Source organism: Cavia porcellus, unplaced genomic scaffold, assembly GCF_034190915.1.
Source record: "Cavia porcellus strain 051 isolate PalLab524CR breed Dunkin Hartley unplaced genomic scaffold, mCavPor4.1 scaffold_24, whole genome shotgun sequence".
In the NCBI taxonomy this organism is placed as follows: domain Eukaryota; kingdom Metazoa; phylum Chordata; class Mammalia; order Rodentia; family Caviidae; genus Cavia; species Cavia porcellus.
In genome coordinates, this window is record NW_026947507.1 from 12,998,278 (window position 1) to 13,016,072 (window position 17,795).

Genomic DNA, 17,795 nt, shown 5'->3' on the forward strand with positions numbered 1-17,795 from the left:
TTGGGGGGGAGGGGCTAGGAATAAGAAACCATTTCGTTTTCAAACTCAGCAAAATTTTGCTACCTTTATACTTAACTGTGTCCTTACCATCTTGCTACTGTTATCCTTAACTGTGTCTCTATTCTCTCTGATTATATTGTAGGCACCTAGACACCCAGTGGTATTTTCAACACTGCCTGGAAATCTCCTTAAATAAATCATGCAGTTCATTGACATAAGTTTTATTTTGTAAGTTACCCCAGATTTCAGTGTTGCTAAACTTCCACCACTACATACAAACATCTTTCTTTCAGACTCCAATAATATTTTTTTCATATGTATTAAACTTTCACTGACAGACTTATCAAGCACCTACGTCTTCTGTCCAGTGCCCAATTCCAAGACAGTTGCACACACTATAGGTTTGTCTAATAGCAGCAATGATTCTTGTCCTCAATTCTGTATCAGCCAAAGTTTGATCAGAGAAATAAGACCACCTTCATCAGAATAAGGACTTTATTGAAAAGGTTAATGCTTACATGGTCATAGGAGCTGATTGAGCATTTGCTACAGTCTGTCACCACGTATCCAGGCCTGGGCTTGAGATCATCAGGGCTAGATTCATGAGGAGAAGATGGAAGACAGCGAGCGAGATGGAACCCATAGGATGATCAGAAACCAACGTGTCCTGCCATATTGATCTCTCCTGGCTCCAACTTCACGGATGAAGGGCACTTTCAGAGAAGTGGGTGAAGTTTCTGGTGATGGTATCACAATGGTGGGAGGACTTGCAAAAGTGATCATGTCCCTACAGGAAGCCAAGGACTTGGTTAGGGGTGTCCCTAACCACTCAGTGTCCCCTCACTGTCCCCCACTTGCTCTTTTATGACAACCCACTCTCATAAGAACTCACTCTGAGAAATCGGCTTTAATAGCTTCTGAGGGCTACGCTCCAATGACCTAAAGCTCCATCTTTTAAAGGTTCTATCACCTCTCAACACTACTACATTGGAATGAAGCATCTACACAAGTTTGTACTCCAAACTGAGAGCTAACTACAACCAAAGCATGGGGAAGTGGGAAGAACTCACAAAAGTAGTGAAACTTAATGTTTATGAATCAGTGCTATTAGATAACAAATATAAATGAGTAAATGTCTAGATTAAGTTTGAGTTAAATAGGATTGAAATCATTGTCAGTACTACAGTGGACTCCACTGTAATTTGTGGGGATTATATTCCTAGAATATTCATAAATTGGAAAGAACCAGAATTTCAGATAAGGCCACAAGAGGGTTGAAGATGTAGCTCAGTAGTGGAGTGATAGTTCAGTATGTCCAAGGCCCTGGGTTTAATCCTCAGCACTGTCCCCCACTCCAAAAGTTCTGTTTCAGGTGTGGCCACAAAAATGTCTATAAATGCCTATTTGTATGGTTTAAATTCTAAATATACTAATCCAGTAGTTCAACCTTCTCCTGGAGCATCTTAAGCTTCTGTCTTAGCCTCATTGCCAGAAGCCTTAGAAGGTACAGGGTGTTCTGGCAGCATCTTAGAGCTTTAAGAAGAACAGAACCTAGAACACTCCGGATAGTTACATGTCAACTGCAAGCTGTTATTGTGGGGGAAATGCTGGTGCACCTGTCAGATGGGTGAGAGGGCAGCAAGGAGAACTGAATGAAGCTCTCAGATTGGCTACTTGCTACTTGGAAGTTTCTGTGAAAAATCATTAATTGGGTTCTAAGGAAAAATCCTGAGTCGGAGGCCTCAAACTCTGAACCACAGAGGTATATACTGTATTTTCAAATGGATCGTCTAGACACTACTAGGCTTTCTGTTTGTCACCATAACAAATACCCCAGACTGAGTAGCTTGAACAACAGTAATTAGTTTTTTACATCCCAGAGACTTCAGAGCTTTAAATCAAGGCACGGGCAGGATGTTTTCTTCTGAATCCTCCCAGGCTGAAATGCGTACTTTTTCCCTGTGTGTCCACAAGCGCATTTATCTGTGTGTGCACATCCAACATTTGCCTGTGTCCTACTCTCCTCTTTGTATAGGGACATTGCTCATATTCCATTAGGGCCCACTGCAATGATCCCATTTACCTTAGCTACCTGTCTAGAGGTCTTATTCCCAGATACAGGCACATTCTGCGGCACTGGTTTTGGAGATTCAGCATATGAACTGGGTGTTGGGGGGAGCCCAATTCAGTCCTTAACATTGTCTATAGGACAATCGAGCTTGAGAACTACTACAGGCTATGTTTTCCTTTTGGAGATTCACAAAGTATCTGCATTAAAAAATTATGCAGTCTTTCAAAAACGTTCATTTTTCACTCACCTTGCTATTTAATGTATTATTTATTGATAATCCTCAACCACCATCTTCTATGCACTGGATGATCCTACTGAGGTACTGAGTGGTGATATTATCTGTGCCTGTTGCTGGCAGTCAGGAAGGGAAGCTTGGAAATGAAGTTAGGGAGAGCCGACTCTCAAGGGGATGAGCCAGAAATTGGATTTGCTCCTCACCAGAACTCAAGTTGGTTATAACACCTTCGAGCATCAGACTTTGAAGACACCCAGGAACTGCAGAGAGAAAAGAGTTGGCAAGGTGGTTTGCCCTTTCCTTCTGGTGCAAAGGGACCTTCTAGAGTGCTAGGGAGCTTGGGGTATTTTTGCTGATCTATAGCTGAGGCCGAGTAGTCTCCCTACAACTGTGCCGTTTGTTCTGTACTTTACAGACAAGGAAAACAGCAGAGCTGTGGATGCCATTGGACTCCAGAAAGGCTGAGGGAGGATCCACATAGGAAAATGTGGACAGAAGTAAGTGGATGGGGGCTCAGTGATAAGAGGCACTGGCCTTGCACAGTCAACTAGTTCAGTGGTGGAGCCCCACCACACTCCAGCTTCAGATATTCTGCAACAGCCGTATCTGTACACACCATCTGTTCAGCCTCTCCTGGCTTGTGGTCTGTTTTCTGCTTCCTACTCACTCTACCTATCCTAACTGATGCTCTGTTCAGCAACTCTGGCTCAGAGTTTGGCTTTCCGTCTTGACTCTAATTAGTCAACTCCCCTGTGGGCCTTGGACCTGCAGTCTCAACAATTCCCAATTCCCAAAGTTCTAGCCTTGCAATTGCATTTCTGACTCAAACCCTAAACTCACTGTTTCTCTTCAGCCAGTGAAGGTTCTGTGAGCTACCTTCACCCCTGAGCAAAATGATGGTCTTCTCTATTCTTGCAGGCTCTCTTATCACAAATCATCTCTGGGTAGCCCCAGGAGGATCTGTTAGTGTGTAAGACTAGCTAGGCCTCAGCACTGAGCTCTTTGTAGTCCGGTGAAGATGGTGCTATGGTAGTAACGTGTCTGTCTCTACTCTACCTGGTCTGGCACATTAGAACAATACCAACAGCTTTGTTTGAGCAAGATATAGGGCTAGCTATTTTCCAGGTATTATTTCACCTCCTCAAAACCCCCTGGAAAAATAAAGAACATACTGTCTTAATTTTACAGAGGAGAAAAATGACTCTCAGAGAACAACTCTGCACAGTTAATGTGTTGGAGCACTGAGTAAGACCCATGACTCCTGACTTGAAGGCCAGCGCACCATGGGACCCTCATACCACTCTTAGCTAAAATCAGGTCTCACTCCAGCCTGGCCCTCCCTCTCTAAGAACTTACACCATTTTCTCCTAAGTCACAGTTCAAAAGTTTCCTCAGTAGCCGCAGTCAGAATGATTTTCTTGGTATTTGCTATTCTCAGAGCCACTGAAATAATTTCTTTTTTCTTTTTTAATCGGTACTGGGGATCGAACTCATGACCACCTGCTTGCAAGGCAGGTGCTTATGCCGCTGAGCTAAATCCCCAGCCCCTTGAAACAATTTCTGTAACAAAAACCACTTCTTGGATTGCTTTGGAAAATATGTATTTTCTAAATTAAAATTGTCATATGCTATAAGAGTTACTCATCTGAGAGATCTTGATGGCTTTATTTCTGGCTCAGTCTTGATTTCTTATCTCTGCAGTTTGTTTTCTCACAGCCTCTGTCTCTCAACTCTGCCTAGGAAATACAGACCCTCTGCACTGCACAGAACATACTCGCATTCTAGAAACAGCTCTTGAAATCTCTTGTACATTTTCCCCTATATTTTTAAGAACTTGATACATTTAAAGATGTGCCAACTTAAATACTTTTTAAGATACAATATTGTGGGGGTCGCCACAGCGTATTTCTTAAGTAAAATTTTGTGTTGCTCTTTTATGGAATTAAGAGAAGGCTAGTGCCACAGTGCATATTTCTTTAAGGACTATTTAAAAGGCAGTTTTACAAATATTTTCTTACTGGTGCTTACGCGATCTCTAAGAGAATTGGCTAGTTCATGTTTCTGAGATAAGGAAACAGGCTCAGAGTGGAAAGATGACTGGTGTGCTCTGGCACTGAATCGGAAAGAGGAAGTTTCCCAGTTGAGGACTGATGAACTTATGCACAGTTGACTGAACAATTCACCCCCAAGCCTCCACCGAATTCTGGGGATTGAATCCAGGTCCTCGGCCGTGCTAGGGAAGCACCGAGCTGCATTCCTGGCCCATGATCTAACTTTTGTTTGGAGACCTCCAGACTCCTTCTTTGGTAGACTGAAAGAAAGAACTCCATCCTATCTTGGAGGTTCCATGTACACATTTATGTTAAGAGTTTTTGGCTATACTTTTTGCCTTGCCGGCTATGATGGGCTACACATGTGGCTGAAATGACACGGGGAGTGTCAGTGACATTCCTTTTGGCCCCTTGAGTCTGGGATACAGAAGACACAATCTCTTTGTCTGACTTCTTAGTCTCCTGAGTGCAACAGGTGAGGATCATCCCTTCACATCAATTGCAGAAGGTGTCACCATGTCGGTGGACTTCAGAACCAATAATAAGCTCAAGAAAGCTTCTCATGGCTTCACCACTGTTAGAAATGAAAGGATCTTAAACCACAGCTCTCCATCAAGGTTCAGAAACTGGCCATTTAATGGTTAAGAGAAATAGTCCGATAGCGTGTGACTTTCTGCTGACTTTATGCAACTTAAGTGAGACTTTAGGAGAAAGAACTAGCCATATGAAAAGCTGGAGAAGAGAATTCCAGGAAGAGGGAGCAGGAAATAGGGAACACTGAGAAGGGACGGCACAGGGCGAGTTTCAGGAACAGAAAGAGGCTGGTGTGGCTAAAGCAGGGGTTGGCAAACTTCTTTTGTAAAGGGCCAGCTGGTAGATATTTTAAGCTTTGCAGGCCATTCAGTTGCAGTTTGCAACTGCTCAGCTCTGTTATTTTAGTTCAAAAACAACCCTGAGTGATACATAAATGAAAGAGTATGGTTGTGTTGCACCAAAACTTTATTTATGAACACTGAAATTTGAATTGCATATGGTTTTTATGTGTCACAAAATATTGTTCTTTTTCCCCCCTAATAATTTAAAAATATAAGAACTGTTCTTGGTTTAAGGGCTGTACAAAAATAGGAAGTAGCTGAATTTTGTCTCTAGACTGTAATGTGCTGATCCCTGGGAGAAAGCATATGTACAGGAAAAGGAAGAGTCCCTGGTGAAATTGTAAGGGTAGGTAGGCAAAATTCAGACTGCACACAGAGCGAAGGTTTGTAGGCCATTAAAGGGAGTGTGAATTAGTCTAATTGCCATGGGAAATGTGTGAAGAGCTTTCGGCAGGAAAATGATATTTTAATAGCACTCAGGAGCATCTGAACAGAATGAACTATTGGGAAACAGAAGTAGCAGCAGACATAACAGTAAGGAATGTGCTCTAGCAGACCAGGCAAAAAAGTTCAAGCACTGAACTGAAGATTAGATCCCCAACCTCAAGCAGAATAGCCTATCAGCGTGTTATGTAAAGTCCTCAAGCAACCAACAGAGTGGCTGGAATACACTCTACACTCTGTGAATGTTCTAGCTGATTTCCTTCTTTTTTGTGTGACAAAAGCTGAGAGTACTTGGCTTAGTCCAAATCTCTCACTAATCTCAGAAAAATAAGTCAAACGATGTCATTAAAAGTAGACATATGTTTAAATTTTGTTAAAGACGGTGACAGCATATGTATGCATACCCACATATGATGGTTAATTTTATGCATCACCTTGACAGCACGAAGGGAAGCCCAGGTAGCTGGTACCACATTATTGCTGGACATGTCTGTTATAGTACTTCTGAAAGACATTAGCATATGGATTGGTAGACTGATTAAAGAAGCGTGGCCCCCACCAATGTGGGAGTATTGTCCAATCTACTGAGGGGATACCAGAGTAAAATATGAAGAGGGGAAATTCCACTTCTCTCTCCAATCAAGAACATCACATTCTTCTCTTGCCCTTGGACATCAGACTCTAGATTCTTGGGTCTTCGCACTTAGGCCAGGACTCACATCATCATGTTGGCAGGTCCTCAAGGCTTCAGACTTGGACTGATTTATCTCACTGGCTTTTCCGAGTTTTCCAACTTGCTGTTGGCGGTCTGTGGGACTTCCAGGGTCACAAGTGCCATACCTGCGATGTCTTTTTCTCTCCCTCCCTCCTGCTGCATATATGCAGTGGATGGACACTTTTACAGTGGGGTTTGGCACATTTGGAGTCCAAACATGGTGGAGAGAATGCTCACAAGAGATCACAAGCAAGACAGGAAGTTAGAGGATTCAGGGGCCAGGCTTGCGATTTTTTAAAAAATGACAACTGACTCTATTGAGAATCAGGTTTCCAAAGGAACCACACTAAGTCCTTCCAAATGTGGCACACCTAAGGACCTAATCACTTTCCACTAGTCTCCATCTCTTAAAGTTCTATCACTTTAACACCAACACCCTGGTGACCAAATTTTCAGTTGGTGAACTGTATATTTGGGGGGATATACTCAAGCCATATCCAAATTACAGTGTTACCTAGTTGTTTAGCTTTGTGCTTGGATGAGGAAAGTGTCATGCTGATGTAATATCAGTTTCCTGATAATTGCTCAGAAGAGGTAGAGGAAACTGCATTAAAGCACCCACTTTTCCCAAGGTGTATGAACTTATGCTGTGGGCTTACAAGCAACGAAGAGTAGAAATGTACACGGCAATTTATTCTTCAAGTATAGCCAGCAAACTGGATCCACCAGCTGCCGGCTTCTTTCTCAGTCCAAAGCCTGCCTAGAAGGCAGTTGTGTTGGTCCTTTAAGGTGATGTAGGAGAACTCATTAGCACAGGGACCTTTACAGTGGGAGCAGGACCCACGCTGGCACAAGGTGCATACCCTTAGCTGTAATGTTACCCTTAGGAAGCTCTAACCCATCACGCTGTAGCAATATAGAAAAAGACTAAGATGGACCATTTAGGCAGAGCTCATAGGGAACTGCAGTGACTGCCTATTTAGGAATCACCACGTGGGTCCGTTGGCTGATTTGTGGTCAAAGGACTCCTACCAGAAGACCTCTGAAGAGAATAAACATAGTGTGCAGTCAAGAAATATCTATTTATAATTAATTATTCATGGAAGTTTATGTAGAAATACAAACACAAATGCAGACATCCATGTACACTAGACTACTTAAAAATTAAAAATCAGAAATTAAAATGATTTTAATTTTCCTGTTTAATTTTGTTTTCATTTTTGTATTATCATTTTTTTCTCAATACAGGTGGTTGACATTATTAACATGATATACACACCTTCACCCTTTGAAATTAAAACTTTTTAGGAGAGTAGGTCACTGTTGTCTTTGCATGAGAGGCCAAAATATGAACATTCTCTTGAACCCTGATTTTTACTTTTGTATTCAAGTATGTGTGATATTGGGGATTGAACCCAAGGCCTTTTCATTGAGCTGCATCCCAGCCTTTACTTTTGTTTTTTAAACTTTCAAACAGGGCGGGGCTGGGGATTTAGCTCAGCGGCATAAGCGCCTGCCTTGCAAGCAGGCGGTCATGAGTTCGATCCCCGGTACTGATAAAAAAGAAAAAGACAAAAAAAAAAAAAAAATCAAAACTTTCAAACAGGGTTTTACTAAGTCACTAAGTTGCCCAGGCTGGGCTTATACTTGAGTTCCTCCTGCTTCAGCCACCTAGAAGAGTGCTGAGATTACAGGCATGTGCCACCACCACACCCAGCCATCAGATATTCTTATTTGTGGGTGCATAACATCTCCCAGAATGAATCAACTACAGTTTACTCAGTCATTCGCTACTGACAGATATTCAAGTTCCGTTAAGTAACTTTGCTACTACGTAAACGTCTAATGTAGTCAAATGTTTGGCTATCATTGTGTATTATTAACTTTAGGAGGATACTGTTTAATATTTAGAAAAAAGATAAAAATAGAGATAAAGTCAAGAAACAGGTGTTAAAGGAGCAGATACATGAAGTCATAAAGTTTTACTGGGACTGGGTTCCATACCTTTTCATCTTGCAGCAATGATCCTGTCATTGCAGGCTTTTCTCCCAGTGTACAATGCAAGCACGCTGGGATCAGGAAGCAATCCTCCTTTCTCCTGTCCTCCTCCGAAGTGCTGAGCACAGCACTGTGGTGGACAAATGGTCCCAGACCCAGCCCTTTGGTGTGCTCTCACGGAGACTCCTGAAAATAGCGGCTTAGATGCAAATGAAATTTACCCATGTACACAATGTAATAAATGTGTGTAGCCCCAGATCACTCCTCAACTTACTTTTAACTCAGAGCAAAGGTAAACCACACACTTATAATATCAGTGTTTCTGTGAGAAAACAATGTTCTCAATTCCAAATGAGGATATGGGTACAAGGGTACAAAGAGCCTTCTACTACCTTGTCTCTCTCTGTGTGTGTGTGTGTGTGCATGACAGAGAGAGAGAGAGAGAGAGAGAGAGAGAGTCCTTTTCCTCATTGCCCAAATGAGATATTCTTCTTTTTCTCATTCTGATAATCTGGTTATATATGGAAATCAAGAAAGCAAAATAGGCGATAGTCCTCATTTGTATTTGAGATCTAACAATTTGAATTTATTGCTAATAATATAGCAAGTAGAATTTGCATATAAGCGAAATGAAATTAATAATTAAAGATTATTTAATTTATACCGATTTATTTGAATTCTCATTTTTTTCAAATAGCATGTTTAAAACATTTTTAAGTTTAAAAAAGATTTGTGAATTATTTTTATATTTCAGGACCACTAAATTCCAAGTTTATTCATATACATTGTATGTTGCTCTGGACAAACAATATTTGAACTGTTAGGAATAAATCCTTTTGAAAAGTAAATATTTTAAGAAAATGCTAGGAGAAAGGGCATAGCATGTTTAGGAGATCTTCTATGTCACTTGAAGATAAATAGATGTAAAAATTCTCAACAAATTATAGTTTAAGACCTTGGATATAAACTTCAGTGTTTTCTTTTTAACATAACTATGGAAATAAACAGCTAAAAGTTACAAGTAATTTATACATAAAAATCACAAGAGTATCAGAGTAAATTTCTGAAATTACCTATCAGTTATCTTTAAAAAGTTATCTAAAATTTTACAGTAATAAAAATCCATTCTCAAAAATGGTAAAAAAAAATTTCAAGACAAAAAAAGCTACTCATAGTCTCGTCATTCACAGGCAACCACTGCGAATATCCTAATCAACTTCTCTTTAATATTTTGTATGATCATCTTCTTGGTTTCATACATCTAGAACTTAATTTTCCCTTTATCCTTAATGTATAACATAAATATTTCCCACTATTTTACACATAAGTTCATGGTAAACAAAAAATATCCAGAAACAAAAAAATGTATATAGGCGGCCAGTTAAAAAGAAGCATTGTGAGAGACGAAAGGGTCAGAGATAGTGCTCTTCCTGTTCCTCAATTAGGAAAAAAACGATTGTCATAAAGTGTCAAAAAAGCATGACATCAACTGCCTATGTTGTGAAACGCGGTCACAGTTCTGCTCGTTCTGTATTGTTCAAAAGGCATTTTTTAAAAAAATTAAGATGGGAAGTGAAACAAAGAAAAACAGAGACAACACTCGCGCAGCTGCGCTGGTGAGGGACCCACGAAGTCGGCGTCTGACCTGGAGCCTCCGCCTGCCTCTCGCAGCGTGAACTTGCTCAGCGGTGATGCCTGCACACGGTGTTGCTGGGCCTACACGTTTCCTTCTCTCCTTCGGTCTCACGGTGTTAGAGCACAGCTGGTTGTTCTCCTGATTTAACTATAACGATTGAAACTGAAATAAGACTAACAGTATTTGTAGCTTTGGGTTTTTCTTTTCTTTTTTTAAAGCAACAGAATCTTTTTCTCAAATGGCACCCCATGCTGGGTGTGGTGGTCCACATCTGTAATCACAGCACTAGGGAGGCTGAAGCAGGACTAGCTGGAGTTTAAGGCCAGCCTGGGCTGTGCAGTGAGTTTAGGACCAGCAAGAACTACATACAGTAACAACAACAACAACAAAATAAAAACAAAAATCTCAACAAAAACAAAAAAAGAAAACAGAAACCAAACAATTTTTTGGTTTAAAGGAAGACAGCCTAAGAGCTGATACCCAGAGCTTGAAGCTGAAAAAATATGTGATTGACTGTTAAAACTAATATTACTTTCAAATTACAAAGCAGTTGGGTTAAGTTATGATGTTTTATTTATGCTGATTTGCATAAAAATTAGTTTGATGGAATCTACCTGGTAAGGAATTTCTGATGAAGAAAAATCTGAAGATTTTCAGAAAACCAAAACGTGAGATGTGGTTGTATAGCTCAGCACTAGGGCCCTTGTTGAGCATGTGGGATGTCTCAGGTTTAATCCCCAGCATTGAGAAATAAGATGACCCCAACTTTGGAATGGATATGGATTTGTGGAGACATATCACTGTGGTCTCCAAACAGTTTGAGGAAAACTGTGTGTGTCTGGAATTAATAATTGAATACATATATTTAACAACTGACAATCAATTTATTAACAAAGTTATCTTAGCATCTGCAGTGATGAATTCCACCTTCCCTCCTGGCTCAATACTGATGGAAGTTATTTGCTTAACCATCTCATAGCGCAAGTCCGTGAGTTGCTTGTGGATTTTCATTTGGGAAGGATCTTATGTCTTAAAAACACGGACTGCTTCATGAATTTGTGTGTTATACTTGCACAGAGGCCACGCTAATCTTCTCTGTATTGTTCCAGTTTCAGTGTGTGTGTTGCCAAAGTGAGCACGATAGCTCCTTTTTTAAACGGAAAGGCGGTTATTATTCAGAGGGGAGCCATTAATTAAATTAATGTCATTTATTTGTGGAGATGAAAATCAGACTGAAAGTTAAAGGTGAAAAAATATTTTGACTTAGGAATTCAAAAATAGAATAACAAAGACTAAATATAGATAACACTGTGTTCTCAGCAAACTCATCCGTAATAGGACTGTAGCTGTCTCATTAATAGAACAGTTGCAAATTCCTCTAAGAAATCACCTTTCGAACCCTCCGAATCTTGGCACTGCCCACAGAAGTTGAACTCCTTGCTTTGGCCTCTGCCAGCTCGCCTGCCATGTTCCAGCCCCTCTTACCCACACTCTCACCTCCAGAGCCTCAACCCTCTCTGTCAGTTCCAGAGCCTTCTGCCTCTTAGGACTTCGGCTCCCACTTGCCTCCGCTTGGGCACTTACTGCACAACTGGACCCCACGATGGGCTAAACTGTCTTTCTTTCCTGTAAGTTCATCCAATGCTTACCTCCAGTACCTCAGAATGTGAGCTTATTTGAAAGAAAAAAAATGGTTGTGGCAGATGCAATTGGCTGCAAAGATAACACATTGGAGCAGGGTGGGCTCCTAAGCCAAAGTAATCAATACTGCTTGCAGCCTTAAAGTGTGTGGGGGGATGTGGATACACTCACACAAATACAGGTCAGCACCCTGTAAACATCAAGGAAAAGATCCAATGATGTGTTTACAAACCAAGAGAAAACCAAGATTTCTGGCAAACCGCCAAGAGCCAGGAGGACAAAACACACTGTCCCCCCACTGCAGCCTTCAGGAGCCAGCTCCGAGGACATCTTGCTCTCTTTTAGTCTCCATAACAAGGACAATAAGCTCCTGTCATTTAAGCAACTAAGTCTGTGGGACTTTGTTCCAGTAGACTAGAAAACTGATACAGAAGCTTCTCTTCCTCAGGGTTTGGCTCAGGTCATTTCCATGGAGGAAGTGTCCCTGACACAATACTCTGTCAAAGCTCCTTGTTTATCTCCTGCAGAGCACCATGCAAATCAGTAACTCTTTTATTTGATGCTTGTTTCTTGCTGTCTCTCCCTCACGGGGCATCGGTGGTGGGAGAGCAGAGGGCTTGTCTGGTTCTTTTTTTTTTTAAATTTTATTTAAAAGGAAAAAGAGAAAAAATAGGACAAAACAAAACAATGTAAGGGTACAAGTAATACAGAACTATAAAAAAAAAAACCAAACAAACAAAAAAAAAAAAAACAGTAAGAAATCACCAGTCTGGTTCTTACAGCCTTCCCTGGAGCTCTCAGGATGGTACATGGTGAACCCAGTGGGAACTGATGAGCAGACCAAAGGTGAATCGGGTAGTGCCAGGAGTTGTACCTGGGAACTGTCAGTCACATAGACGAAGTGGAGACACTTCTAGGAAGCGAGAGAAATTAACAATACTCTTATTCTTGTATTTTATGTCATTCTTGAGTCTTTCTGATTGGCAAATTTCCAAACATTTTCAACTCTCAAAATGCTATGACATGTGGCAAGAAGACCCATCCAAAGCCTTAGGATTCACTTAGAAATAGTAGAAGTTGTAGAAAAAAATTCTTCAGATATAGTGCTGACCAGTGAATCAAGTGGTTTGCTGAATTTGTTATCAATTTGAAATTAATATCTTTAATTCCTAAAGCTGTTATATCTTCTCTAAGGAATTTAAGAGAAAGCTATAGACACTTTTTCCATTAATTTTTAAAGTTAAAAGCAGTGCTTCATAGTTTGTCACCAGAGAGAAAATGAATATTTCACAGACACTTGAGAAATTATGGTAAAAACAATTTACAGTTTTCAAAGTTGAATGTCTTCCCTTTGGATGAGGAAAATGATCACACACATGTATATATGTGCATGTATACACACAGAGATAATCCTGGAAATTTTTGAAAGTGTTTCCTTCCTTTCATCTGAGCAGAACAAAATGAATATTTATTATTATGGATTGGGCAATATATTACTCAATTTAAACTCATGATCTGCAGAGAACAATTGCAACACAATGAACTTCATTTCAGAATTTCCAGTACAATGGAAAGAAACACTGTATGATGTAATAGTCAAACACCCCCAAGATTTTCTCCACCTTGGTGCTAGTGTTCCTTGAACTTTGATTAAAAGCTTTTTCAACTTTGTCACATCCTACTGCCTCAACTAGAATTTAACTTGGCTTCATTTTTATTTAGTCTGGACTTCACAATAATGTTCTTTGCTATGCAGGACTATTATCCATGGCTTTGTATTGATCAACTGCTTTGGCAAGGGTGGAATCCACATTTTCCATGTATTCTGGAAACATAAGAGAGATCCAGTGGTCAGGACAGAAGAGGTACCAGGGATTCTGGGGAGAAGACTGACTGATAGCTGACAGGCTGAGCACCTCCAGATTTACGCCCAGCTGTAAACACTTCTGCTGCAGTGTGCCATCATATTACATATTCTTAACTTTAGTGTAAAGTTCTAAAAGCTGTGATAAGAAGTGGAGATGAGGGGCTGGGGATTTAGCTCAGCGGCATAAGCGCCTGCCTTGCAAGCAGGCAGTCCTGGGTTCGATTCCTGGTACCGATAAAAATGAAAAAGACCAAAAAAAAAGTGGAGATGATGCCCGTGTCACTCGTGGGCTGCTGCAATAGAAACCAACATGTCAAGAAACTAGACTGAAAGAAATTCTTGGAGGGAAGTGATTGTCATTCTGGATACACTTCTGTGTATCCAGACTGTGAAAGCTTCCTGGGTACTCAGCATATGTTTGCTACTTGAATAATTATTTTATTAATACATTCTCATTTATTAGAAAAATAAAAGCCAGCCATAGGGGTCCATTCAGCATGTATCTTTAAATTACCTCAGTTACAGTCCAGTCATGGAGAAATGGAGAAATCTATCACTGTCCCGTTGAACTAATCACTGTCCTCACTCATTGCCCCTGAGAACAATTTAGTCCTTACAGTACCAAGGTAGACAGCTTAGGATGTTCCGTTCCATAGGTAAAATGTTCCATGTTACATCAATGAGAGTTCTGGTTTCCCAATACAAGTCTGCTCAGGTACGATTTTATATTAGACTAAGGTGTTTGGTCAGACATGTTTGACATGCAAATACTACCTTTCCCATAGGCTTCCAAAAAGGTTGTATTTTGGTCTGTTGGCCCATTTTCCACAGAGATGTATGACTGTTACACCTCATCAAAGAGTTAAGCAATACTTCCTGACTGTGTGTATTAATACCATGTGGATGCTTGGGGTCACATTTACATCTTTGATCTTTAGTGATATGTCATCAAAGGCATAAGAAAAGAATGAAACCCATGCATTTTATGAATTTAAGGGGCCTGAAAAATTGGAAGCAATATGCTTACCTCAGGGAGCTCAGGGAGGGGCTCAGGAAATGGGAGAGTCTACAATACCTCTCAGTTTCTTGGCTAATCAGTGAAGTGACAATTAAGTTGTGGGGGAAAGATGAGTTTAGTTTTAGACATACAGAATTTTTTGCATCTGAGGAATGTCTAGGAAGTAATGTGTCAGACCTCAGAAATTACAGACCATCAAATACCTATGTTCCTCCAATTTTGGTGGGGTTATATCTTGACAGATCTACAAGGAGCTGACAATATTGCATGATGAAAATGCGTTTGCTGAACCTAACCTACAGAACATCATAGCTTAGCAATGGGTACACCATAGGGCACTGACTGTTTATGATTATGATTATGTGTGTGGCTGTGAGCTCTGCCACTGCCCAGCACCGAGATCACAGAGTACCCTACTGCATATTGCTGGGAAAAGATCAATGATCACAATTTTAAGTGTGGTGTGTACTGAATGCATATTGCTTTTACACTATGCATTTCCTGAGTGTAGTTGGAAAATTCTAAATAGAATGATCATAAGTTGGGGGCCATCTGTAATGATATTTGAAGCTTTGGGCGTGGATGAGAGCACCCAAAGACAAAACACGTAGAATGAGAAAATAAGAGGGTTGAGGAGAGAATGCTTGGCAGCACGGTAATTTAGGGGGCTGGCAGCAGAAGAAGAGCCAGCCAAGAAACACAATAGGACAGAAGGATGTCACATAAGCACTGCAGGGAATGGGAAACACAATCAGAATTATTAAATGATGCTGAAAGTGAGACTGAATAGATGACAGTTGGAAATCGCCCTTTAGAAAAATGACTAGTAGGAAATACCTGCCAAAATCAAGAGGTGAGATTTCAAGTGGCTTAGTCTCTTCTTTCGCCTTTCCAGGATTTTTTGACTGCTGCAAAATAAATATCAGTTACATTTATATTCAAGTTATTAAAATATAAACCAAATGCTATTATAATGTGTAAAATATTTTATAAGAACCTGATAAAAAGAGCAAGCAATCAATAATTCACAAGTACTGAGAGCCTATGTGCTCGGCCCTATCCTCAGGATAAACAAGGAATAAAGGCAGTGGCTCCCATCTCCACTGTTTTGCATAAAGGAAGGCAGCCAGTTTGGCAAGGGAGAGACGCAGGCCTTATGGGGTGCAGTGGCAGAGGATAAAGCTGCAAAATAAGTCTGCCGTGAGATTACAAGGACTTTGTGTTTTGTCAAATAATATGGCTTTCATTCTGAAAGCTACAGAGAGGTTTTTGGGGGGCAAAGAAAAGTCCTCAACTGGACATTTATTTTCTACTTGACTCTGGTAGCAAAGTAGCCACTGGCCTGGAGGAGTCCAACGTATGAGACAGGTAGGAGAAAGGTTTCCAGGAACTACAATACCTGAATGACAGCAGTGACCTAGGGATGGGCCAGGGCGCAAGATATTTGTTTGTAATATCAACAGGTCACTAGGATATGACTGAATGTACCCTTTGGAAAGAAAACATCAAACACGAATGGAAGAAAAATTTTGTGTAAAATTTCTTGCTTGTCAAAGACCATAATTAAGACAATGTCTTTTACTGAAACAAGGCAACATGATTGTGCTTTCATCAGGGTTGCACTGAAAGAACAGGAACAGGGAAGTCCAGCCCCAAGTCTGGAGGTTTTCCACACCCAGCTCATGGGCTTCCAGGAATGACCTTACATGCGGTAAAAGGTAATTAGGACGCAGGATGGAGGTTTGTGGGCATGGCTTTGTCTGGCTCCCATGAAAGCACACCACTTAGACAGCTGCCTGTCACAGACACAAGGAAGGCATCAACTGTCCAACTATGCCTCATTATTTCTTTCCTGGGAACTGTGCATAGAGGAGGCTGCTCAAGGGTAGTCAGAATCCCATGCATGCAAGGAGCAAGAAGTTCAAACTCATATCCTGCATTTCTTCTTCTTCCTGCTTGGCACAGAAAAACAAACAAACAAAAAGATTAATGACTACTGAGTTTTTAACTTGGGTCCCTGGATGGGCGAAACTATTCTATAGTTTACATAAGTTATTGAAATACAAGAATAGCATTATATTGTGTTACAGAATGAATAACAAATCTGAGCCCACAGCCATAAAACATAGTCCTAAGCATTCAGCTGTTTCCTTGCCACATGTTCCTACTTGGATACTTTCTTCTTCCCAGGCAGTGGAATCGAGTACTTTTGTGACAAACAGATGTAGTGGAAGTTACTTTTTTAGGATGTTTTTACATATCCACGGCCACTATGTCCTAAGAAGGGTAGAGGAAATTGGTGGAAGTCTGATAAAAACGTAAATGGGGAAGAAACAGATCTAACTAACATGAAGCCATACTTTTAAGGCAAGTGACCAAGAAGGGGTTGGTCCCAAATGGGCGGTGCCAGTTTGCTGCACCTGTGACATCCTTGGATTCCCCATTTATCTCAGTTGCACAATGTGGGGAACTCAAGCAAGGACACCAGGCGAGTAAGTGGACGTCCTACCCTATAAAACCTCCATCAAGACCAGCCCAGCTCAAGATAGCTTTCAGTAAAAAAAAAAAAAAAAAAAATAGCCTTTCACCTGGCATCAGTGGCACTTTGGTGACACGTCGGTAACTGACCTTGCAGTGCTGCTGTGACTGCGGGGAGGCCTCCCTCCCATCCTAACTCCCAAATGGAGTTCCAGGCGGTGTCAGAGGGCGGGCTGGCAGACCCCTCACATCTTCAACCACAGTTAAGTAGGCCAGGAAGGTCCGGGCCTCAGTCACGCTATTTCTCAGCTGATTGTTCCTCTCTTTCCTTTGATGCGGGCATTGCTCCAAAGCGAGGCTTTTATTCACCCTGCACACAGCGGCTGCAAGCATCACCTCCCTACCCACCGGAGAGCAGGCGCGCCCTTGCTGCCCCGGGAGGGTGAGCGGCCCCTCCGTCACCTGCGGGGTCCCCCTGGAGGGAGAGGCAGGTACTTCCCTACCTCCCCGCCTCCGCGAGCCTGCGCCGACCCCGGAGCGCCGGGGCGGTTCTGCGCGCCCCTCGGTGCGAGCCAGACTCACGGGCTGCCGCTTGTTGCTCCCGCAGCTCGACTTGGGGAAGTGAAAATGAAATTGACTTTTGCGAGAAATGATGAAAGCGGCGCAGCCTGCCAATGAACGGCGGCGGCGAACTTCCGCACCCCGCGGCCGGCGGCTCGGGCCCTCCCTCGGCCTCCACCTCCCGGTTGCACAAGCTTGAAACAAA

General features: G+C 41.5%; 1 long non-coding RNA gene and 1 other non-coding gene across 5 annotated transcripts; both read right to left on the minus strand.

The window, feature by feature from the left end:
• Window positions 1-481: 481 nt before the first annotated feature.
• On the minus strand, window positions 482-17,795 carry LOC101787281 (uncharacterized). Of its 4 annotated transcripts, XR_010042573.1 has the most exons (7): window positions 17,180-17,792; window positions 15,951-16,503; window positions 15,389-15,459; window positions 12,447-12,579; window positions 8,396-10,172; window positions 2,319-2,566; window positions 482-787 (listed from the first exon to the last, which is right to left on the minus strand). It is a non-coding gene; the product is annotated as an uncharacterized LOC101787281 (long non-coding RNA). The 4 variants fall into 4 exon arrangements; XR_010042571.1 differs by having other exon boundaries at window positions 15,389-16,503; window positions 17,140-17,795; XR_010042572.1 differs by having other exon boundaries at window positions 12,432-12,579; window positions 15,389-16,503; window positions 17,180-17,794.
• LOC111756617 (U6 spliceosomal RNA) lies at window positions 11,058-11,164 on the minus strand. Its single transcript, XR_002791048.1, has one exon. It is a non-coding gene; the product is annotated as a U6 spliceosomal RNA (small nuclear RNA).